The 25,250-nt window shown below is 43.2% G+C and overlaps 1 protein-coding gene across 1 annotated transcript in view; it reads right to left on the bottom strand.

Annotated features, from left to right (window-relative positions):
• The window catches only part of tns1b (tensin 1b), a gene marked incomplete at its 5' end in the record, with an annotated part of 487,320 nt that overhangs the window by 193,035 nt on the left and 269,035 nt on the right, over positions 1-25,250 (bottom strand). The gene's annotated exons all lie outside the window — the stretch shown is intronic.

The following is a 25,250-nucleotide window of genomic DNA, read 5'->3' on the forward strand; positions in this document are numbered from 1 at the left end:
CCCTTATTAAATAAATGATATCCCACAATCTTATCCAGCAAACCTTTTTCATCGCTCCTCCACTCTTGAGACGAGACACATGTTGCCATTGCATTTTGCACTCAGTTGCACTGACTTCACTCTGTTATTTGTACTGAAGACTATCCTACCATTAATAAATGGCTTTAATTGAAAGGTGATGCATTTAAAAAAAAAATATTTGCCTACTGTATCGGGTATCGGTAAAGTATCGGGAAATATCCAAATGTATATATCGGATCGGATTGAAATTGAAAAAACTTGTATCGGAGCATCCCTAGTACCTGCATGGGTCCATATTACATTTGAACGCCCTCAGAGTTACAAATTGACGAATGAACTCACATCTTTTACCGTGTGCGTTATTTTACGTAGCATGTTATGTTATGTTGCACCGTTACAGTTTCACACACTTGCACACGTTCACGTATTCCTTGCCCTAATGTGGTGTGGAGTGAAGCGGGCCACCAGCTCGAAGGCGTGGGACCATCTGTAACCCCCCCCCCCCCTGTGTAAATATTTACACAAAGAGACGAGCCTGCTTCCATTAGCCAAGAGCGGAGTGTCCAGCAAGGGACTGCTACAACACCATATACAGCTATGGACAGAGAGAGAGGTGTGCGCGTGTGCGTGTGTGTGTGTGTGTGTGTGTGTGTGTGTGTGTGTGTGTGTGTGTTGGGAGGGGGGCAGACCCTAGTAGAGGGAGGGAAAGTGAGTAAAGGTGGCAGAGAGAGAGAGAGTAAAAGATGGTGTGGTGGGCGACTGAAACAGACTAAAGATGTGGAGTTAAGTGGGGAGATAGAATGATGTGATTGGAGAGCATGGGAGAGAGAGAGCAGATACTATAATTCAGGGGTCTTCAACGTTTTCAGGCCAAGGATCCCTTAGTTGAGAGAGAGAGATGAAGCAGGGACCCCCACAACCTTTTCATAGATTCCATATAGTTGCATTGTTTGACAGCACGATCATCAGTGTATTTTGGATTCATGTCAATGTTGTGTTTTCAGATATTTAACCACTTGAACTGTCAATACTTAATAAACCTGACCTTTCACTCTGTACTTAGTCTGCCAAACCTCTTTACCGAAAACAGCAGATCTACAAGCTCACAACGCCTCGCAGTGCGAGGCGTTGTGAGCTTGTAGATCGGGTATTTTTGGCTAAAGTTCTCAGAATATGGACGTTATAGGGTTCAAGTGGTTAATATAAAAAAGGAGAAAAAAAGTCACACAAAGATTTGGAGGATCCCCTGTAGTAACTCTGAGGACCTCTTAGGGGTCCCAGACCCCCTGTTGAAGACCCCTGCTATAATTCATTTACATGAACATACTGTCAGTGGTGGAAAAAAGTACTCAAATGTTTTACTTAAAGGGGTACTGTCACCTAAAGGGTTACTGTCACTTTAAGAATCATCTTAAAAAACAAGTTAATATTTTTATGATGTCATTGTGGGAATGCGCAATTATAAGCCAATCAAATTAATTGACTGTATACTATACTTACTGTACTGGTCAGCTGTTGTTGGAGGGCGAGGGGCAGATTACACTGTGACATGAGTGACTATTTCAGACCGTTTTCAGAGAGACCACGTGACCTACTGTATCATACTATTATAATTTTGGGGCGTGTCAGCGGGCCTTTAATTTAACCTTTGTATCAATACTGCAATGTAGAAATACTCCCGTTACAAGTAAATGTCCAGCATTAAAAATGTGCTTGAGTAAAAGTACAAAAGTACCCCCCCACTCTCCACTTCTTGAATGTGCGCCAAACGTGAATGCAGTCTAGTTAAAATAGCTACAACATCTGATCTCTGTCCACTTCAGGAGCGTCTCTGTGCTGCCGGCGACGCCTTGTTTTCAGCATAGTTATGGTGGTTTCCATGGAAATGGAACGGTAGGCCAATGAACGCAAGCACGGAAATCTGTGTTCTTCTGCTAAAAGATGATTGTCTGTGTGTACTTGGATGGATTAATATGACACTGAGCACCTAAAATATATTAATAGGAGCATCGCAGGTTAAATAATGATGTCAAGGACCCCCATATTGATAGACTCTGAGCCAGGGACCCCCATTAGAAAAGATTTGTCCAGATCTGTTCAAATGTTTTGAAAATAGCAGTTTACGACCAGTGCTGGTTTTCAAAGTGCGGAGCATTGGTTCTGATAGTGGGTTCCGGGGATCCCCAGGGGTCCTTGGGGGATGTAGCAGGGGGTCCCCAGCAATATTTATTTGTTTTTGTAATGAATAAAATGGAATTGTGAGTATGTTAATACAATATAACATATCTAATTGGGGTGGTTGAATTTTGCCTCCCTGCTCTTCTATTGAGACACTGTGAAGATTCAAACTCCTCTGAGAAAGCAGGCAGAATAGCTCGATTGTGAAACAAAATTCAGCATGTGCGCAGGAAGGTTAGTGCTGCTTTAATATAGCAAGTGTCAAAATGATTTGAACCACTTTCACCAAATTTGATACTGTGGCTATAAGAAAATAGCAGATATACAAGCTCATGGCGCGCCACTTTGTGCTGCACTATGAGCTTATACATAGATCTGCTAAAAATCTTGAACATTTGTGCAAATGTTTGCAAGAGAGAGAGAGAGAGAGAGAGAGAGAGAGAGAGAGAGAGAGAAAATATTAGAGGACCACAGTATGGGAGAAGAACATGACTTCTGTGTGCCTTGAAGAATATGTCATCAGCCTCAAACGCACGCACGCACGCACACACGCACGCACACACACACTGTACATACTGTACATACAGTATCTTACTGAAGAGGCTGGACAGACTTTTGACAGCTGTTTAGCTAGTTTGTTATGCTTGCAAACTCTGAGCCTCTCAAAGTAACGCACTCACGCACGCGTACATAGCATGCAATGTACATGCAATATACATTGTAAGTGTAAATTGTACATTTCAAACCTTTAACACAACCTGTATTTTTGCCCACTAACAGCCTCATTGTCTTTGGTGTGTGTATGTCACACTCAAAGTATATTTACATAATAACAGCCAATAGGACTTAAGTATGTTTTGTTTGTTTGTAGCATAGTTAAAGACTGATTTATCACCTGATACACGTGTTATCATATCCTTGGGATGGGACTGTTATCAAAATTGTCATACCTTAGCCAAGGCTCAGTAGTCAGACTACCAGCAGCTGGGTAGTCCCAATATCAGCCTTAATATCAGCCTTGGTCCTGTCATTGCAATGCGCATGCGCCAACACACGAGGGGAAAAAAGAAGTCACGCTGGGATTCGAGACTACAGGGTTGGGAATTCTAGCCATGCGTTCTTACTGAGGACGCTACGGAGATGGATGCGCCGCTCCGAGATTTTTTTTAGTATTAGGTTTAGCCATAGTTTTACTGAGGTTAAGGTTAGGGTTAGGGTTAGGGTTAGGGTTAGGGTTTAGGGTTAGGGTTAGGTTTAGGGTTAGGCATAGTATTTTTCACCGCCGCGTCGCGTTCCGTTACCGAGTCATGTGTAAAACCAAGCAAAAAAATGAAAGTCCGCCAGCTGCCTGGTTAGCTCAGTCGGTAGCGTCGGGGACTGGTAATCCGACGGCCGGGGTTCGATTCTCACTGACGGAGCGACCAGTATACTGTTCCTGTGAACGTGCGTTGGCGCATGCGCATTGCAATGACAAGTCTATGGGCGATAGCACGGATCTACCAGCTCCTGGTAGTTAGTAGTCCGACTACTGAGCCTTGGCCAAGGCATGACAGGGGTGATAACAGACCCATCCAAGGGGAGGATAACACGGGAATCGGCTGGATTTATATGCCACACTCAATAGGTGCATTGGTCATATTGTTTTCTATAAACAGATTATAAATCAGGGAATATCTATTTCACATCATGTTTCTGGAATCCAACTTTGACCACCGAGTGGTGATACAAAAAATAAAATAAAAGTTAGAATATGGAGATAAGAGTTTTCTGCCTGACAGCAACACAATATAAAACGGCACTTATTAAGTTGTGGAAGGGAAAGCAACTGAGACATACAAAGAGGACAGCGGTCGTTTCTTTTACGTCGGTGACAAATTACACAGAAAACAAACGATATGTCATATTGGAGAAGTCAATAGAGTTGCCCAGCAGCCCTGTGTGAGAGAGAGTAGAGATGGGATTTATGGTTCTTTGAAGTGAGCCGGATATCTGGGATCCGTTCCTTTCAAAGAGCCGTTCAAAAGACTGGCTCATTTTAGTTACTTTGTAGATTTTGATTATGAATTTATGATTGCAAATTAGGCTACTTAAACCCTATATACATTTCTGCCATATATACATTTCTGCCATTTGAAAATAGCCGATCTACAAGCTCACAATGCGTCACGTCTGCTATTTAGATTTTTCTACATTTTATTCATTGATTGATTGATTGATTGATTGAAGGCTTTATTAGAAGTTTGCATAGGAAAATGTACAGATTCATGACGGTACAGTTCACTGGTACAAGGTCTACTAAAAGGAGATCCATGAAAAGACTAAGCTTATTTCAACAGGAAACCATTAAAGTATCTCATATAACATTGAATGACAGACAAATAGAACACAGTACTATGCAGTAGATATGTAAAGAAAAAAAGAAAACAGTAGGTCTATACAATCAGTAAGTACAGTATATACAATATATACAAGGAAGGGGCAGGTAACAGTAAGTCTAAACAATCAGTATGTACAGTATATACAAGGAAGGGGCAGGGAGGGTAGGGTTGGGCTAGGTTTTTACCAGTTGTGAACGGCTGCTGCCTGTAAGTGGTTTTTTAGGGCAATTTTAAAGGATGCTAGTGATCCACACTCCTTTATGGCCTTCGGTAAGGCATTCCACATTTTTGTGGTGTAGCAGAAGAACGAGTTCGACCCTTTCTTTGAGTTGACTCTGGGTTGAACGTGATCTGTGGCACTGCCTCTGGTGTTGTAATTATGGACATCCTTAACGTTTTTAAAGTATTTTGACAGGTACTTGGGTATCATAGTGGTGTAGTGTATCTTGTACACCAGGCCCATTGCAAGTTGCTGTACTCTGTCATCTACTCTGAGCCACCCCACTCTTAACTGGTGAGTAGCGGTGAGGTGAGTCTGATTGGGAAGGTTAAGCAGGACCCTAATTAGTTTATTTTGGGCTGTTTGGAGTTTAGTTTTTAGGGCTTGTGGGGCGTCACGATACCATACGTGGACTCCATAGTCAAAGAGGGGCTGGATTATTGCACCAGCTATGGTCTTCAGTGTGTTGAAGTTGACCATTGGGGCGATCCTCTGTAGGAAACGAGTTCGTTGGTTGATTTTTTGTATTACTTTTGAAGTCATCTTTTCGCTGGAAAGATTAGCTTCAAGGATACATCCTAAGTAGGAGATTTCGTTTTTTCGTGTTATGACCTTGTCACCCACTTTGATTGTGAAGTTCTCTACCTTTTTGAGGTTATGATTTGATCCAAAGAGGATGGACTCGGTTTTGCCCAGGTGAATTGATAATTTGTTGTCGTTAAGCCATGTGCAGATCTTACTCAGTTCAGAGTTAAGTGTCTTTTCAACCTGCAAGTGGTCCTTGCCCGAGACTAGGAGAGCCGAGTCATCCGCGAACAGGAACAGGTTGCAGTCGCAAGCAGATGCCATGTCGTTCACGTATATTAGGAACAACAGAGGTCCCAGTATGCTACCTTGGGGAACTCCACAGCTTACTGGGAGGGGGGGGGACAGGGTACCGTTAATCTCCACCACCTGTTCCCTCCCCACCAGGTAAGATTGCATCCAGCTCACTGCTGCGCTGTCAAGACCGATGGCTTTTAGTTTCTCAATCAGAATAGCATGATCCACGGTGTCAAATGCCTTCTGGAGGTCCATCATGACCATGCCACTATACTTGCCCTGATCCGCTTCGCGTTTGATTTGGTCAGTCAAATAGAGAAGGCATGTGTCAGTGGAATGGGATTTTCTGAATCCAGATTGGAACTCGTAAATCAGATTATTCTCATCGAGATATCTTGCAATCTGTTCGTAGACTATTTTCTCCATGACTTTGGATATGGAGCTAAGAATGGAAACGGGGCGGTAGTTTCCAGGGTCTAGTTTGCTACCTTTTTTATGCAGGGGGGTTACTTTTGCTAGTTTGAAGTCCTGGGGGACATGACCCTGTTCGATGGAAAGGTTAATTATGTGGGTAATGATTGGAGCAATGGTGGCGGCTGAATCTCTGAGAAATCTAGCTGGGATTTTATCAAGGCCAGTGGCCTTGTGTTGAGGTAGGGCGCTCAATTTTTTAAACACTTCATCAGTTGTCACTGTGGAAAGTTTAAAGCTGTCTTTACTGACGCCCAGTTTTTTGTAGAATGTATTAACAAATTCTTCACCATACCGCCCAGATGGGGCGACCAACTTGAAAACTTGTGAAATGGGACATTCTGTATAATGAGTACTTTCTACTATTGGTACTTTCAGTACATTTTGATACCAATACTTTTGTGCTTTTACTCAAGTACATTTAAATTAATTTCCAAACTTCTACTTGTAGCAGAGTATTTCTACATTGCAGCATTGATAAGAATTTGAGTACTTTTCCCACCACTGTTCACTGGAAAGGAACGGCTCCCAGCTACGGCGAACCGGATCCCGGCTCTTTTTCAAAGAGCCGCTCAAAAGACTTGATTCGTTCGTGAACGTCCCATCTCCAAGAGAGAGAGAGAGAGAGACGGCAAAGTGACACTTCAGTAGATTTTAAACAGTAAAGCCAGAGGGGAAATTATAGTCTGACTGCACTAGACCCAGAATATAACCCTCCACACTCCCAGACTAAACCACCAACCGGGACAGAGAGAGGGGGAGAGAGAGAGAGAGAGAGCATGTCAGAGACGCTGGCGTCGTGGTACAGAAAGAAATAGCTGAGCTACAAGCCCACACCACATCGTGTCGCACGTTGTAGATCGATCTGCTATTTTTCATCTTTAGGCTTACGGGCGTGAATGTAAAAAATAAATGGACAAGTTGTGTAGATCTGTTATTTTCGGCTTTAGGGTTGTGGTTAAGGAATGACAAATCATTGGGTGGGTTTGCTTGTTTTCTTTTCTTGATCTTGTGTCGTGCTCGGTTTTAAGTCGCCTCTAGTGTGTGTTGTATGTATACGTGTATTGTTTTGTTTTTAGTTTTATAATCCAAGATAATAAGTTAATAAGTTATTACATAATGTGATGTTGAATAAAAACTATTGATAATGCAAAAAGAGAGAGAGAGAGAGAGAGAGAGAGAGAGAGAGAGAGAGAGAGAGAGAGAGAGAGAGAGAGAGAGAGAGACTTATGCACAGTCCAAGCCTCTCCCTGGATAGTGGATACTGTGGATAATAAGACACACTTGGGAGTATGTGGGGAGAACTGCCATGCCAACACCCAACATGTGACTGACTGACTGGCTGGCTGATTGACTGACTGACTGACTGACTGGCTGACTGGCTGGCTGGCTGGCTGGCTGGCTGGCTGGCTGACTGACTGACTGACTGACTGACTGACTGACTGACTGACTGACTGACTGACTGACTGGCTGGCTGACTGGCTGACTGGCTGGCTGGCTGGCTGGCTGACTGGCTGACTGACTGACTGACTGACTGACTGACTGACTGGCTGACTGGCTGGCTGGCTGGCTGGCTGGCTGGCTGGCTGACAGCATGGACATAATGCCACCCAGCATCACAGAGGAGGGCTTGGCATCATGGCTTTATGTGCCATTTAAAAAGAATGTCACTTAACAGCTTACCAATAACTGCCAATGCTGCTTTCTTGTGGTGTGTGCCATTGTGTCTGTGTTTCTGTGGCGCTTCCTCTGTCTGTCTGTCTGTCTGTGTGTGCGTGCATGTGTGCGTGCGTGTGTGCGTGCGCGCGTACGCGTGCGTGTGTGTGTGTCAACCTATTACAATACTTGTAAGGACCAAGTATATTAGAATTTGAGAAATAGACGACATGACCATTTTCCTGGTCCCCACGAGAAAAACGAACAAATTAGGGTTAAAAATGTATATTTTTAGGCTACGTTTAGTCGACAACGGTCTCTAGGTAAAACGGCAAAGTCCTGTTGCGTTCTCACTTTTTATTCTACATTTACAAGGAGACGCATCAGTGAATGAAACGCACGCCATGTGGCCAGGCGGCGGTGGCGCACTGCGTGACGCATGTCCGTCACTGTCCTTCCTATCACAGCTTGTTGTTTAGATATCTCACCGACACAGCGCGCATGCAGGCTCCACGGCTGTCCGCTTTGCAGCGTGAGCCATGACATCACACGTTTTGCCGGTTCCCTGTAACTTGTGATGTGGAGACGCGAGGCGGAGCGTCTTCACAGATTCCCACTCTGGACGGTGGTTCAGTGTTGTTTTTGACAACACATTTTGATTTAGTTTTAGTCATAATTTAGTCACCTGAAATGTTTTAGTTTTAGTCTAATTTTTGTCAACTGAATATCATAAGATTTTAGGTGACTAAATCTACAGTTGATTTAGTCAACTGAAAAGTATTTTGGCAGGCCTTGATGGCATCATAATTACTGATTTTACACTTGGTACATCTGCCATTTTATTTTTGGTCGTCGTGTCGACGGCGCCTCAGGGATACGTTTGCAATTAGAAAAAAAAATCAGGTTGATTCTGCTTTACTTTGATTTACACCCTACCTTCCCCCGAAAACGTTAATATTAAGTCCATATATGTATATGGCTATATATTAATGAAGGATAAAATAAATAAAATGTCCATATACAGTATGGGCATTCCCATGTTAGGGTGTATATATATATATATATATATATATATATATGGGCATACCCTTATGCCCATACTTATGGAGATCTCCAAGGCCCTGCTTGGCTTTACTAATTAACATACGTTTTATGCCCATATATGGAGATCCCTGCCCCGATGTCATCAATATTAAGGACATATCTGGGAATGCCCATATTTGGTAATGCCCATATATGGGCCTGTTTTGACATAACATTGATGACTATCATGCAGGGGTCTCCATATATGGGTAACTGGTCCGATATACATCACTGGCCAGATGGCCAAGAATTGTCGCGACCTCGCCTGAGGTCTCATGTCGCCCTGAGGCGTCTTACTAGTTTACATTCTAGTCTCACACTGGAGGACAGTCGCCTGACGTGGGCTTGCAGATCGGATTTTATCCGGCTTACGGTCAAAGATGCCCCCAAAAAAGAAACAAATTGGATTCATAAAATCGGTGAGGATGCCCTCACAAATATAGCAACACAAACCTCTGCGCTGTGCATGTGTTGGTGTGCATGCTTGCCAGAGTGTGAACGGGTTGTTGTGATTCTGGCAGGGAGGCAGACATGCAGGGGCGTCAATTGGGTATGGCAGGGGTATGCAGCTGCCATACCCTGGGACACCCTGCCATACCCTAAGACACCAGTCATGTTGCCATACCTTAGCTTTTTCTGAACTGACGCTACTGCAGACATGCGGTCCTGTGGGCTCCCAGTGCAGACAGTGGATTTGGCCAGCGCAGCGCAGCGCAGCGCAGCGCAGCGCTGCAGCCTGCAAGGCCTGACGCAGTACCGTGTACCGTGCTGCATTTCAACACACACACACACACACACACACACACACACACACACACACACACACACACACACACACACACACACACACACACACACACACACACACACACACACACACACACACACACACACACACACAGCGTTGTAAAGTAACTAAGTACATTTACTTAAGTACTGTACTTAAAGGGATATTCCACTTTCAAAAAAGCTTTTTGTCATTGTATGGTCTAATCAGGCTTGTATGAACACCCTTCTTCATTCACTATTTAGATATTTTATGTAAATGTTATCAGGCCCTCCAGGCTCAGGGCCTCTCCCCACACACACTCATTGTAACTTCAAACTCCATTTTAACCATGATAGATTCATTAAAAACACCAATTTTTTTTCCTGGTGACTCATACTACCCTCCTAATAGGTAGGTGAGCAGGCCGTGTTTTTTCCATAACGTTTTTCATGTATTTTTATATATTTTTATTGTATTGAATTTTTTCCATTTTCCCAAAGAATTATTAAATATATGTGAAAAAGGTTATTGAAAAAACACGGCCTGCTCACTTAGGAGGGTAGTATTAGGAGGGTAGTATGAGTCACCAGAAAAAATAATGGGTGTTTTTAATGAATCTATCATGGTTAAAATGGTCGATCTACAAGCTCGCAACGAGTCGCTACGTGTTGCGAGCTTGTGGATCTGCTATTTTCAAACATTTGGTACTTTTACTTTTGGTACTTTAAGTACATTTTAATGCCAATACTTTTGTACTTCTACTCAAGTACATTTTGAATCCCGGACTTTTACTTTTAACAGAGTACTTCTACATTGCAGTATTGATACTTTTACTTAAGTAAAGAATGTGAGTACTTTTTCCACCACTGTGAACGCACGCACGCGCATACACATACACACGCACGCACACACATGGGGACGGAGAAATATCGAGGCAAGCAAACAAGCGGACATAATCCGGGGTTTGCATTGTCATTTGGTTTTGCAAACCAGACAGCTCGCTTGAGTGTGTGTCCGTGTGTGTGTGCGTGAATACGCGTGTGAGTGTGTGTGTGTGGCGAGCGTGTTGGGAGTGGCTGCGACTACAATCACATCTGATTACTATAGTCGTGACTGCCAGACCCAGTGCTATGACTTTGGTTTGGGGTTGTGTGTGTGTGCGGAGGAGACTGTACTTCCAACCTGCTTGGGAGGAGTAACAAATGTGGAGGTTTTGCTGCAACAAGACCGTCCTAACTGTGCCAGGCCAAGCTTTTAAATTCCTGTGAAAAGTACACTTGAATTAACCTTCGAAGACTGTCCCGTCATTGACTACAACCTTCTGGCGTCGCACTTTCCTTTTCAGTAAAGTCATTGAGTGTGCGCGCGAGCGTGTGTTTTTGTGTGTCTAGGCCGGCCGTCCCCTGGAGTCTCTCACTTGGTCTCCAACTTCCTGTGTCCCCCGGCCAGCGGAGCTGGTTAAGGGACGAGAGGACGTCCTCTGTCTCAACTCTTATTGTCTCCATCGCCAGTCATGTGAGCCTCGGACCACCGCGCTAGGCCATACCGCCGGCCTCGCTGCCAGCCACGTGCACGCGTGTGAGTTTGTCTAGCTATACTTACTAGACCTTACCCGTTCGAAGATATGTGCTCCAAAATATGTGCAGAGTGTGGGTTGTGGGGAAAGTTACTGTAACTGGTGCGTGCGTGAGAATACATTCCTAACTGTGAGAGAGAGGGGTGTGTGTGTGGGGCTACAGATCCCATGGCCTGGAGGAACGGACCGTAACCCTGACAACAGACTAAGAAAACGCTAATTAACAGCTTTAATTTGGGAGAAATGAAATTCGGGCTCCGTCACCGTTGGTATAATGCTAATGGCCAATACCATGTGAACTTTGGGATCAGTTGCTGAAGCGAGTGAATAGATAAACGTAGATAAGCGTGAGCGTTAGAGCGTTAGAGCGTGAGTGTGTGAGTGAGTGAGTGAGTGAGTGAGTTGTTTGGTGCTTTATTAGATAGATGGGGACTAAACGCATGTTCACACAGTCACCTGCAGGGGACCTCTGACAGTGTGGGGACAAAATAGTAGGTCCCCACAACAGTTAGGGTTAGGTTTAGGGTTAGGTTTAGGGTTAGGGGTTAGGTTTAGGGATAGAGGTTATAGGGTAAGGCCACAGGACTGTTTTCACTAGTTTTGTGCGACAGTCTTTTATGATGAAGCAGGGCTTTGCTTTACCAAAAGACGTACACATTTGAAACTTGGAGATACGAGGTTTCTGCCCGACAGTGACGATATTTTAGTGATTATGTTGCAAGGAAAATGCTGAAATAATAGCCATTTTGGTTAGAACTGACTGAAAATAACTTCGTACTTCAAGTTTCCAAATAAATTCCAAATATTATCAAATTATCTCGCGGCACCCCTGGACTGCCGTCACGGCACCCCAGGGTGCCCCGTCAGTCACCCACTTTGAAAACCCCTGGTATACATGGCGTGGCCCTGTTCCGCACTGCCGCCACCGCCGTCCAGCCACATCCCCTGTGCCTCCTTCTCACATGAGAGGCACAGAGGCTCCGTTGACCTGTTCCATCTAAATTATAGCCCAGCGTGTCAGGGTAAGAAGAGGTACAGTAGCGCCTGGCCAGAACCCTCCAGGCCAGGGACGTGCTGGCCATTGGGAAAAGCGGGACAACTCCAGAACGGCCGGTTCATTCCCGGCCGGTCCAGGCCGGCCATTAGGAAAAAAATGAAAATAAAATGTCGGCCTTCGTTCCATTTTTGGGACTGGGCGGCCAACAAAGTAAATCGTGACTGTCGGGCAGAAACCTCGTATCTCCAAGTTTTAAATGTATACATTTTTTCACAAAGCAAAGCCCTGCTTCATCATATAAGGCCGTCGCACAAAAGTAGTGAAAACAGCAGATCTACAAGCACACAACGCCTCGCGGTGCGAGGCGTTGTGTGCTTGTAGATCGGCTGTTTTCACTAGTTTAAATCATTTTTAAAATTATAAATACAAAACAAACAGTTTTGGACATACAAGGTTTCCACCCGACAACGACAAAATATAACTCATGTACAGTAATTGGCTTGTCACTTGTCATGATCTGAAATGGCAAATCTTTGAGTAGCAGCAGAGAGATCTCTCTCTATAGCACGCAATGAGGGCCTCTCCAACTCTTTTTCCCGGGCTGAATCAGGGGCCCAGCACGTCCCTGCTCCAGGCCTCCAGAGAAACGACCCAGAGCTAAATATACTGAGCCGGAGAGAGCAGGAGACATGGCCCCGATTCAGCCACCACCACTGGCTCAGAGCTATAGAGACACACGGAGAGTTGCAAAACGCTGTTTGGGGTTTTGTTTGTGCGCGTGTGCGTGCGTGCTGGCAGCAAGACAATATAAGCAACCTCAACACAGGAGGCTGTCTTTTTTAGCATGTTTCGTGTGTGTGTGCGTGCGTGCGTGCGTGCGTGCGTGCGTGCGTGAACACGCAAAAAACCAAGGGTGTGTTGTAAGCGCCACTCAACTCTTCCTCTCTCCTCTTCCACCCTGTTGCTCTCTCTCTCTCTCTCTCTCTCTCTTTCTCTCTCCCTAAATGGCCCCTTCCATTTTCAGGCCATTTGTTTTCATTGGGAAGACTATGTTAAAATCACATACCACGGGCCCCAGAAATACATCCAACAAAAATTGCCTCATGACTTCACTTCTAGACTGGCACTTTGGACAGCATCCCATACTATCACATTCTCATGGCCCTGCCGAGGACTTTGTAGTCCTAATGTGATTATGTTTTGAGGGCGAAACAGCGATGCGTGCATTTTTTTTCTTTCTCGCTTCGCCCCCGACGAGAATTTTAAAGCATTCCATGTCGTTCCAAAGCGGCGCAGATGAAACGCCTTGTTAACAAGCCATCTTGAACCATGTGGCACTAAATCATGTGCGAGGGTCCTAATTTGCAGAAAATGAAACATGTCAGGGGGGCTTAAGAGAGAAGGGGAGGGGGGGGAGAAAAGGAAAAAAAATATATCGTCTGTCGGGTGGAAACCTCCTATGTCCAAAACGCTAAGCCAGGGGTCTTCAACAGGGGGTCCGGGACCCCTAGGGTGTCCTCAGAGTTACTACAGGGGGTCCTCCAAATCTTTGTTTGACAGAAACCTTTTTTTCTCCTTTTTTAGCAAAAAATAGCAGATCTACAAGCTCACAACGCCTCGCGCGGCCGGATAGGGTTTCCGTATCCGGTCAGCTACCGTTAGCTTCCATGTACACAGTAGCAGACGGAGCTCAGCGATGGAAAGGTCTTTTTTCAATCGGATTTGTTTATTTTAAAGCTGTGATCGTGTCTACCACACGCCTGGTACATGATCCGTGCACAGATGGTGCGCGATGTGCACGCACGTTTTTACAACAAGGGTTCATATTTTAGATTGTAATTAGAGAAAGGTGAGTGTTAAAATGTTTTCATTTGCTTCGTTCTATTGTTTTGTCGAGTTTGCCGTGCTAAAATGTGGGGCGTACGCATGGGGGCATGCATACAAGTGGCTAAATATGTCTTTTTAGACACAATAAGCCAGCAGTTTCTTTATTGCTATTCACAGTAACACTTCTAGCTCCCATAAGTCACATCCAACGATGAAAGGTTGCGTTGTATCTTGGGAATGGCCTTATTCTGTGTAAAATGACATATTTAGCCACTTGTACGCATGCCCCCACCACTGGAATAAGAATCTCTAAAACAAAAGAAAAAAGTAAATTAAATCATTTTAACACTCAACTTTTATATTCTTTAATTACAATCTAAAACATGAACCCTTGATGTAAAAAAACAAAATTTGTCCTTTAAAAGGTAAGGACGACGCAGCAGTTAACCCCTTCAGTCGATGTTTAAAAGACAGTAAATGAGTTTGACAGTTCAAGTGGTTAAAAATCCGAAAACACAAATTGCCATGAATCCAAAATACACTGATGACGATCAACAAACGATGAAACATATGGTATCTATGGGTTGTGGGGGGTCCCTGCTTCATCTCTCTCTCTCTCTTGACTAAGGGGTCCTTGGCCTGAAAACGTGGAAGACCCCTACTCTAAGCTCTAAACACGCCACAAAAGTTGTGGAAAAGTTGTGGTAGAAGTTGCAACTTTTGATGCTTTTGTGTGACGCTGTATAGTGTGATCAGGGGCGTCACAAGGGGTAGGAAAGTGGGACTGAGATGGGGGTCCGTGGCCAAATACGTATCATTTTGGGGGTCCTTCACATGAAAAGGTTTGAGCTCCACTGACATCGAAACATAGATTTTTCAAAAAACCTTAGAAGGATTTGAAAATATTCAAAGATTTTCATGATTTTTCAAAAATAGCAGATCTACAAGCTCGCAGCGCGGCACTCGGTGCCGCGCTGTGAGCTTGTATATCTGCTATTTTTCAATAGTTAAAGCACAGGGGCCCCATAGTGAATCCTTGTACCCGGGGCCCAGAATTTGGTGCGACACCCCTGAGTGTGATCATGTTAGTTTATGGGGGGGAAAAAATACAAATGGTTAAAATATGGAGTTAAGAGGTTTCTGCCTACAGTATATACGAAGACATAATTTATTTTTTCATTGTTTGCCCCCTGGCGATGATTTATGACCCAATGAAAATTCCTCAAACCATGCAGGTTTTTGTGTGTGTGTGTGTGTGTGTGTGTGTGTGTGTGTGTGTGTGTGTGTGTGTGTGTGTGTGTGTGTGTGTGTGTGTGTGTGTGTGTGTGTGTGTGTGTGTGTGCGTGTGTGTGTGTGCGCGCGCGCGCGTCCTGTGTGTGCGTGTGCATGTTTAGAAGTACTCTGTTACAAGTATAGAAGTCTGGAATTCAACATTTACTTGAGTGAAAGTACAAAATCAAAACGTACTTAAAGTACTGAAAGTAACAGTACTCATTATGTAACATATCCCATTTCAAATGTACACAAATCTTTTGAAAATAGCAGATCTACAAGCTCACAATGCATCGTGACACATTGTGAGTTTGTAGATCAGCTATTTGCAAATTGCCGAAATGTAGGGCTGACGTGCTTAATTTATATTTTGTAATAATGATCAAAATCTGCAAGGTAACTAAAGTGCCCAAATAGATGTAGTGGAGTAAAAGTACAATATTTTGATCTGAGATGTAGTGGAGTAGAAGTAAAAGTATTGGAATATGGAAATACTTAAGTAGAATACAAATACCTCAAAACTGTACTTACTTAAGTACAATACTTGAATAAATGTACTTAGTTACTTTACACCACTGGTGTCCACAACAGAAAAGCAGACTTGGCATAAGGAGTGGGCTTTGGCAACAATGCCCATGCACAGCACCTACAGCACCTTCTAGTGGTAGTAAACATGAACTACATGTCCTCTTCTCTGGAACATGAGGTAGAGCATTGGTCCAACGTCTCATTGTTCCTCGATTGTTCACATTAGTCCCACGCTGGTGAATGCTAACCTTGTGAATGCTACTATGCCTAAACCTAACCCTAACCTCAGTAAAACTATGCCTAAACCTAACCCTAATCCTAACCCTAAACTCAGTAAAACTATGCCTAAACCTAACCCTAATCCTAAACTCAGTAAAACTATGCCTAAACCTAACCCTAATGCTAACCCTAACCTCAGTCAAATTATTTCTGTAGTTCCCCGAAGGAGGCACCGCCCTCTCCACCTTGTGCCCAAAAATGAGCGCTCCGGTTCTCAATCTTACTGAATCTCAAAAACACTGTGACATATGCATTAGGACCACAGACCCCTATGACTCTGAGAATAAAGTAAATGGAACCAAAATTTGGTTCCATTTTTATATCCTTGGAGTTGGTTCCTGACTTGGTTGGAGGAGTATGGTTCCTATCAATAATTTAGCTGCGGACCCCCTGGAACCCCCTCAAGGACCCCCCTGGGGGCACCCAGGCCCACCTTTGAGAACCACTACCCTGGAGCGTATTCGAAGGCAGAGAGCGTCCATCATTCAGCTCCCTTCATAACTCTCCATGACTGGACAACACTCAGTCAAGGCTGTTATAGCCTGTGAGTTTACCGTCTACTCAGGGGGGGTTGAAAAACGAAAATAAAAATTTACGTGACTCGTTCATTCGGTGACAGAGAAGAAAACAGTCCCCCCCCTGCTCTGAGTTTACTTTTTGGGGGGATATTTATTTTATTTCAAGGGTCTTCAACAGGGGGTCCGGGACCCCTAGGGGGTCCTCAGAGTTACTACAGGGGTACTCCAAATCTTTGAGTGATAGAAACCTTTTTCTCCTTTTTTATATTGACCACTTGAACCCTAGTGTGTCCATAATATATTCTGAGAACTGTAGCCAAAAATAGCAGATCTACAAAGCTCACAACGCCTCGCGCTGCGAGGCGTTGTGAGATTGTATATCGGCTATTTTTGGCAAAGATGTTTGGTGTAAAGGGGAAAAAGTACAGCAGACCAAGTACAGAGTGAAAGGTCAAGTTTATTAAGTATTGACGGTTCAAGTGGTTAAATATCTGAAAAATACAAATGGACATGAATCCAAAATACACTGACGATTGTGCCGTCAAATAATTAAACTACGGTATATGGAATCTATGAAAAGGTTGTGGGGGTCCCTGCTTCATCTCTCTCTCAACTAAGGGGTCCCTGGCCTGAAAACGTTGAAGACCCCTGATTCATTTGCATTGAAAACAGACAGCTGCTTGGCGAGATGCTCAACGAATCTGTCGTTTTTTTTTGTTTTTTTTTCTGCTTCGCAGGCTGCCTAAATAAGGCAATGCTGTTCCTCTGCAGTCCCCTCCGAGCCAACTGACTGACTGCGTGATCTAGAAGCTGTTGGTGTACCTCCAGCATGCAGCGTTTGCAGAGCTGATGCCTCATACCCAGGGGCGTCACAAGGGGGGGGGGGGGGAGTGGCCCAAGGTGGAGGGGCCTTCATTATTTTATACTTTAGTTTAGCCATTGAAAAATAGCAGATAAACAAGCTCACAGCGCGGCACCGAGTGCCTGTACGGTAGATCTGCTATTTTTGAAAAGTCGCGAAAATGTGTGCAAATCTTTGAATATATGTGTTTTTTAAGCGAACATTTGTAACTAAAATTTTGCTGATGTGGGGTCCCTGGAACTAAATATTTTGAGATGGGGGTCCGTGGCCAAATACAAGTCATTTTGGGGGGTCCTTCACATGAAAACGTTTGAGCACCACTGGCACAGAAACATTTTTCAAAGACTTGCACACATTTTCACGATGTTTCAAAAACAGCAGATCTACACGCTCGCAGCGCGGCACTCGGTGCAGTGCTGTGAGCTTGTCGATCTGCTATTTCTCAATAGTTAAAGCACAACATGATGCGTAATTATGCGTTCCCAGTCTACAGTAAATTGGGTTAAACCCCCTCCTCCCCCAATGTAGAACATTCATGGGGGGCCCGCAGTGAATCCTTGTACCCAGGGCCCAGGATTTGGTGTGACACCCCTGCTCATACACCCTGCAGGACAGGACAACATGACGCTGGCCAGAGAAATGCCAAGGACGTGGCTTTCTTTCTATCCCCACTGGACTTCATGCTCTGGCAGACTAGCGTTGCTGTCGGGTAGAAACCTCTTATCTCCATAGTTTTAGCTTGTTCCGATTTAGTTTTTGTTCGTTTTCTTTTCCGCAAACGAATGCCCTTCTTGATCCTACCACATCGTCGCACAAAAGCATCAAAAGTAGCATATCTGTAAGCTCGATGCTCGACAACTTTTTTTTTAAAATTATGATGTATTTATTAACACATCTCAGTACACATTATACATAAAATATGATCATATCGTCGTTGTCGGTTGGAAACCTCGTATCTCCAAGTTTCAAATGTGTACGTTCTTTCGCAAAGTAAAGCCCTGCTTCATCGTACAAGGCCGTTGCACAAAAGTAGTGAAAACAGCAGATCTACAAGCACACAACGCCTCGCGGTGCGAGGCGTTGTGTGCTTGCAGATCGGCTGTTTTCACTAGTTTGAATCATTTTTAAATGATAAATGCAAAACGAACGGTTTTGGACATACAAGGTTTTCACCCAACAACGACGATATGTTTTGCAGTCTGATTACTTCTACTAAAGGACTAACACACTCCATTTATAGTATTTTGAATAAAAACCTACCAATTTATGACACAATGCCCTTTAAAAATAAATGGGAAGCTCGACAACTTTTGATATTTTTGAATTCTAAACCAGTGCTTTTAAACCTGCGGTCCTTGAGGGGGTTCCAGGTGGTCCCCAGCTAAACCATGGACCAAATGGACCCTTATACTGTAGATCTTTAACTCTTGAGAGTGTAAAATGAATGAGTTGGTTTCATTTGACGCTCTCAAGGGTAAAATAATTGTTAAACAGCATTACTTAATTTACAAGAAGTCTACACAACTAGAAATACTGTTACTACGAAACAGTGTGGGTTCGCATGTAACACCATGTATGGGCACAAAGATCTACCCTTTGCCCTGCCTTTGCACTGTCGGTACAAAGGCAGTACTTTACAAAGAAGATTCTCAAAGAGAACACCAGCACTCACGGAACGTCCTTTTAAGGCACTTTTTTATTTTATAAGATTGGCATGGTAAGCTGCAGAGCAGCAACAAACGGACGCGTTTCGGCGTTAAGCCTTCATCAGCGTTGCATGCTAGGGATAAGGGAAGTGTCACATTTATAGTGTCCGTCGAGAAGACAACTTCCTCTGTCCATAATAATAGCTAACAACTCCCAACCAACTAATACAATCAAGTGCAGAGATAATATCAATCATAGATAGTCCTTCAAAATCAATTATACACATGAGTCAAAAAGTACATCTAAATACAGAGAGTCTGAGTTCGTTCCAATCTAGGGGTCTACATACAATAAGCTACTTAAATTCATTAATTCATTCTTTCATTCATGATAAATAGGTTGGGATCTCGACAGAGAGAGGCAATAAGGATCCATACATTACATAGTTGGGCAGAATAACAAATACTTTGAAAAATTCATATAATATAAATGAGCTAGTCTCGCATAAGTCTATCCCTTAATCAATTCTAAACTATAGTAAAGCGTAAACTAGTAATAAATCTAAATTTTTAAATGTTCTACATTTCATTCCACAGGCTGAGAATATTACAACGACGGTTTCAGAGTAGTACAGAATTAAAGTGTAAGGGAAGCTCCACAGGTTCAATTCTATGATGGGAAGACAATAGAAGACAACTGCCACAACTAGTAAACATAAAGTTAGGCTTTACAAAGGCAGTGTCTTACGTCATTTTGAGGAGAACTTGACTTGATAGATTACGTCATTTTGAAGTGAACTTGACTTGATAGATTACGTCATTTTGCGGAGAACTTGACTTGATAGATTACGTCATTTTGAGGAGGCTTGACTTGATAGATTACGTCATTTTGAGGAGAACTTGACTGATAGATAAATAATGAAGATAACATACGTGTGCTCGCTTTCAGCGAGCCACAATTAGACAATAATGTGGAAGAATTGTTATTTTGATCAACGTTTGACTGTTCTCTCTCCTTCGGTACCGACATCAATACAGCATGGAATTGTGGGCAAAATCTTATACAACAACACCAAAATATTCTAGGTTTTGGGGTCTGAGAGGGCAGGCTAAAACTCATCAAATCCATGGCTCAAATGCAGAATAAATAATGGACTTTTACATGAAAAGGGTTGAAAACCACTGTTCTAAAGCGTTTGGCATGTATGAGGTGCAGGGACTTGCTGGGCCTCATTGCGCGCTATAGAGAGAGAGATCTCTCTATAGCGCTGCTGCTACTCAAAGATTTGCCATTTCAGATCATGACAAGTGACACGCCAGTGGGCCAAGTACATGAGTTATATTTCGTCGTTGTCGGGTGGAAACCTTGTATGTGCAAAACCGTTTGTTTTGTATTTATCATTTTAAAAATGATTTAAACTAGTGAAAACAGCTGATCTACAAGCACACAACGCCTCGCACCGCAAGGCGTTGTGTGCTTGTAGATCAGCTGTTTTCACTACTTTTGTGCGACGGCCTTGTACAGTATGATGAAGCAGGGCTTTGCTTTGCGAAGAAATCTACAAATTTGAAACTTGGAGATACGAGGTTTCTGCCCGACAGTGACGATTTACTTTGTTGGCCACCCAGCCCCCAAAATGGAACGAAGGCCGACATTTTATTTTAAATTTTTTCCTAATGGCCAGCCTGGACCGGCCGGGAATGAACCGGCCGTTCAGGAGTTGTCCCGCTTTTCCAAATGGCCAGCATGTCCCTGATGAGGTGTCCACCCGACAGAGACATTGCACAGTACTGGACAAAGAAAGTACTCAACCCAGTACTTGACTCCAGCTGGACACATTATTACTCAACTACTAAGTGAAAGTTGCTCTGTTACATTTGTACTCAAGTTCAAGTACTGGCGGTGTTGGGGAAGTTACTTTGAAAGCAAGTTACAGTTCTACCCCTGGAGAATTGTAACTTGTAAAGTTTCAAGTTACATAGAAAAAGTAACTTGAGTTAACTTTTTCTTTTTTTTTGCGTTAAATTGATAATGTACATGAAACTAAATATAATATCCTACACAAAAAGTCACATGCCAGCAGAAATATGCCTCTCAACTGAGATTTATATTTCATTTCAAAAAGTTTCACATTTTCTTTAGTAAACATCTGTGTTCCTAAAATAAAGTTATAAAAATAAGAAAATGATTTTTGAGTCATTCAGCTTCTAGATCACGCAGTCAGTCAGTTTTGAGTTAATTCATAACGAGCAATATTTGTCTTTGAAATGTAGTGGAGTGAAAGTCGCCAGTATCTGTATGTACTCAATTCATCAACATAGCATAAACAATTTACACGAAAACACATGGCGTATATTACGACGGATTGTAAGTCTGCTAAATGCCTAAGTTGTAAATCGTACAAGTACTTTATCAGCAACACTGCGAAATCCTTAACACACACCCAGACATAAATGGACATGCACACACGCACGCACTCACACACACGCAGCTGTTCCTCTCTCATGCTCCGCGGTCCTCATCTGTCGTTTTCACACGGCCCAGAAATGTAAACACACTGCTGAGAAAGGAGGTGTGTGTGTGTGTGTGTGTGTGTGTGTGTGTGTGTGTGTGTGTGTGTGTGTGTGTGTGTGTGTGTGTGTGTGTGTGTGTGTGTGCGTGCAAGTGTGTGTGTCTGGATGCGTGTGTGTATTTATGGTAGTGTTTGCCTGCATGTGTATTGCCATTCTCCTGGGATATGGCTTCTGAAATGCATGCCTGGGGTCCCAAGGGCCCAAGGGAGAGATAAATGTAAGGGGCCACTCTGACACACACATAAACACGCTCACGCACGCACGCACGCACGCACACACACACACACACACACATGTGCACGTGCTCTCGCGCGCGCGCACACACACACACACACACACACACACACACACACACACACACACACAGATCCACCAGTGGCCCTAAACCACCTTTGACTCCCCCCCCCCCCCCCGTCTCTGGCTGCTGATTGAAATGGACCCTTCCACTGCCTCTGTTACGTAACTGAGGGTCTATCCTAACATGTGAGAGGGAGGGGGGGGGGGAGTCTCGCACAGAAGGGATCAGAGAAGATTGTGTTATTTATTTATTTATTTGTTTGTTTTAGGGGGTCTGGGGTCAGGGTTAGTGTCAGTGAAACGTCCAGAATGCACCCCGTTCTATTGGTTTTGTCTGTGTCGTTCTCACACTGCACGCGCAAGCGTGTACACACACAGTGCAAGACAACGTGCACAGTGAAACTGTCTGTCACTCTCCAGAGCTCGTTTCCACACGGCTCTCCTCCGTTACTCCATCTGCACCGCCAAAGATCCTCAATGGAATGAATAGAATTCTAAAAGTGTCAAAGTGGACCCTCGGGATTCTTTTACCTCTCTCTTTCTCTCTTTCTCACACACGCACGCACGCACGCACGCACGCACGCACTTATCCTTTTCTGACACAGTGGTAAAGTACTGCGTGGTTCTCAAAGTGGACCAGGGGGTCCCCAGCTAAAATGAGTTAATATAGCATCACATTGTAACCACTTTATATGGTATTTTTTGATATATTTACATTTGTTTGTAAAAATACGAGGGAAAAAAAAATCTTAACATTACAGGTAATCTTCTCTTCTGGGCGTTCCTGGCACTTTTCCTTTTTCTTGTCTTTTCTCCCCAGAAATGGATTTGCGGGCAAATATATATATATATATATATATATATATATATATATATATATATATGGCAACATGACTGGTGTCTTGCACGCGCGCGAAGGCACGCGTGCAAGACACCAGTCATGCCATACCTTAGCAACAGTCACGATACATTTATTTTAAGAAGTACATTCTATTTTTTCCCCCAAAATGTATATGGTTTCTTGGGCTGGATATGGCAGCCTGGAACAGTTGTTCAAGTGTGGCTAAACTTGGCGTAAACGTGCCACAGTTAACAATAATGAATTGCAACTGTGCAGCTGACCTGCCGAACCTGGGAATATACCATTCTGTCAAGATGGGGAGAATAAAAGTGTGGAGAATATAATTATAATACCTTGTTAAATTTTGCATTTGTAGTTATTTTACTGTAATTTAACAACATAACCAGCACAGATAGACAAAGAGACATTCATGGATTTATATTTTAAAGTAACTTGTATTCTCCCCCCTGGACCCAGGGTATGGCAGCTGCATACCCCTGCCATACCCAATTGACGCCCCTGGTGCACGTCACCACCAAACATGCAGCGTCTGTTCTGTTCATAATCTACGTTCTGTTCATAATCTACCTCTTGTCTAAATGGATAAGGGCCGTAATGTATGTCCTAATATGGGCATTGGAAGTGCATTCCCTGACGGAATGATAACGAGCTTCGTGAAAAGGAAATGGTTCTTATCTAAGCTGCATGTCGCATACTTTTAACATGACAACGCTCTTGTTTTCCTTTTATTTTCTCCTCTAAAAACATCCCACGTATGAGAGATAGTATGACATGCTTGACAGACATACCGTTGTACAGTTAGTGTGACATTTACTGTACATGCAGTATAAATCAGGGGTCTTCAACAGGGGGTCCGGGACCCCTAGGGGGTCCTCAGAGTTGCTACAGGTGGTCCTCCAAATCTTCCAATCCTTTTTATATTAAAAGGATCCCTGGCTAATACAACAAATATGCCTTAATACATTATAATTGTCCTCTATAACTACAATGTACAATTAAAACACCTTAAATATTTTATTTCTTCTAGAAATAGCGATTTTTTTACTCAATAGGGGAAATGCCCATCGCAAGTTGTCATAAAACCATGTGTGGTCTATCCCTATGGAATTGATGGCATGCATGTGAAAATAAAAAGACACACACATTTATTTTCACATGCATGCCATACATTCCATAGAAATAGATAAATATTTAAGGTGTTTTTAATTTGACATTGTAGTTATAGAGGACAAGTATAATGTATTAAGGCATATTATTATTTATCGTATTAGCCAGGGATCCCTTTAACAACTTGAACTCTAGTGTCCATATTCTGAGAACTTAAGCCAAAAATAGCAGATCAACAAGCTCACAACGCCTCGCAGCTTGTAGATCGGCTATTTTCAGCAAAGAGGTTTGGTGTAGAGGGGGAAAAGAGCAGACTAAGTACAGAGTGAAAGGTCAAGTATTAAGTATTGACGGTTCAAGTGGTTAAATATCTGAAAACACAAATTGACATGTATCCAAAATGCACTGATGATTGTGCTGTCACAAGATGAAACTAAATGGAATCTATTAAAATGTTGTAAAGGGGGTCCCTGCTTCATCTCTCTCTCAACTAAGCGGTCCTTGGCCTGAAGACGTTGAAGACCCCTGGTATAAATCATGACACATTCTGTAAACCACTGTCCCTGAATGTCTCCACACTTTTCCTAATGCCTGACTGTTATTTATGGATTTATTTATGTTACCCTTCACGCTCTTTATCAAGGTTTCACTTGAAATGTTGACGATACATAATTTAGAAGTTGTCAAACAATCACCCCCAAACTGATTACATGTATGTATTTTGGCCACGGACCACAATCTGAAAATATTTTGTGCCAGGAACCGGTATAAGAGACGATTTTGTGTTGTTAAAAGTATTCAAAATCTATCTACAAGCCCATAACGTGTTAAGTGGTGTGGGCTAAGTCTATTACGAGTATTACTATTTTCGAATAGCCTTAGTATAAAATAGTGTTTAAGTTAAACTGTTCCTCATTTTGCTGGGGACCCCCTGGAACCTCCCCAAGGACACCTAGGGGGTCCCTGGACCCCACTTTGAGAAACACTGCTTTAGAGATGATTTCCCCCGTTGTACTTGTGAGCTGAAACAGTTAAACGCGTCCTCAAAAAAAGTGTTATATGTGTTATACATTTTAAAACAATCTAAAAAAAATACAAAGCCATGCATTGTATGCTTGTAGATCTTCTATTTTCACTAGTTTGGGTCCCGGGCAAACGCCTATAATCTCTCTTTTGGGTCTCAAGCTGAAAAGTTTGGTAACCACTGGCGCTAAAAGACTCCGGCTTTAAATTTAAGGTGAGGAACTCCACAACAAGCGCGAGAGAGAAAGCTCCATCGATCGTCGCAAGCCCTGACACCTCTCCTG

Source organism: Nannobrachium achirus (genome assembly GCF_963921795.1).
Source record: "Nannobrachium achirus genome assembly, chromosome: 22".
Lineage (NCBI taxonomy): Eukaryota > Metazoa > Chordata > Actinopteri > Myctophiformes > Myctophidae > Nannobrachium > Nannobrachium achirus.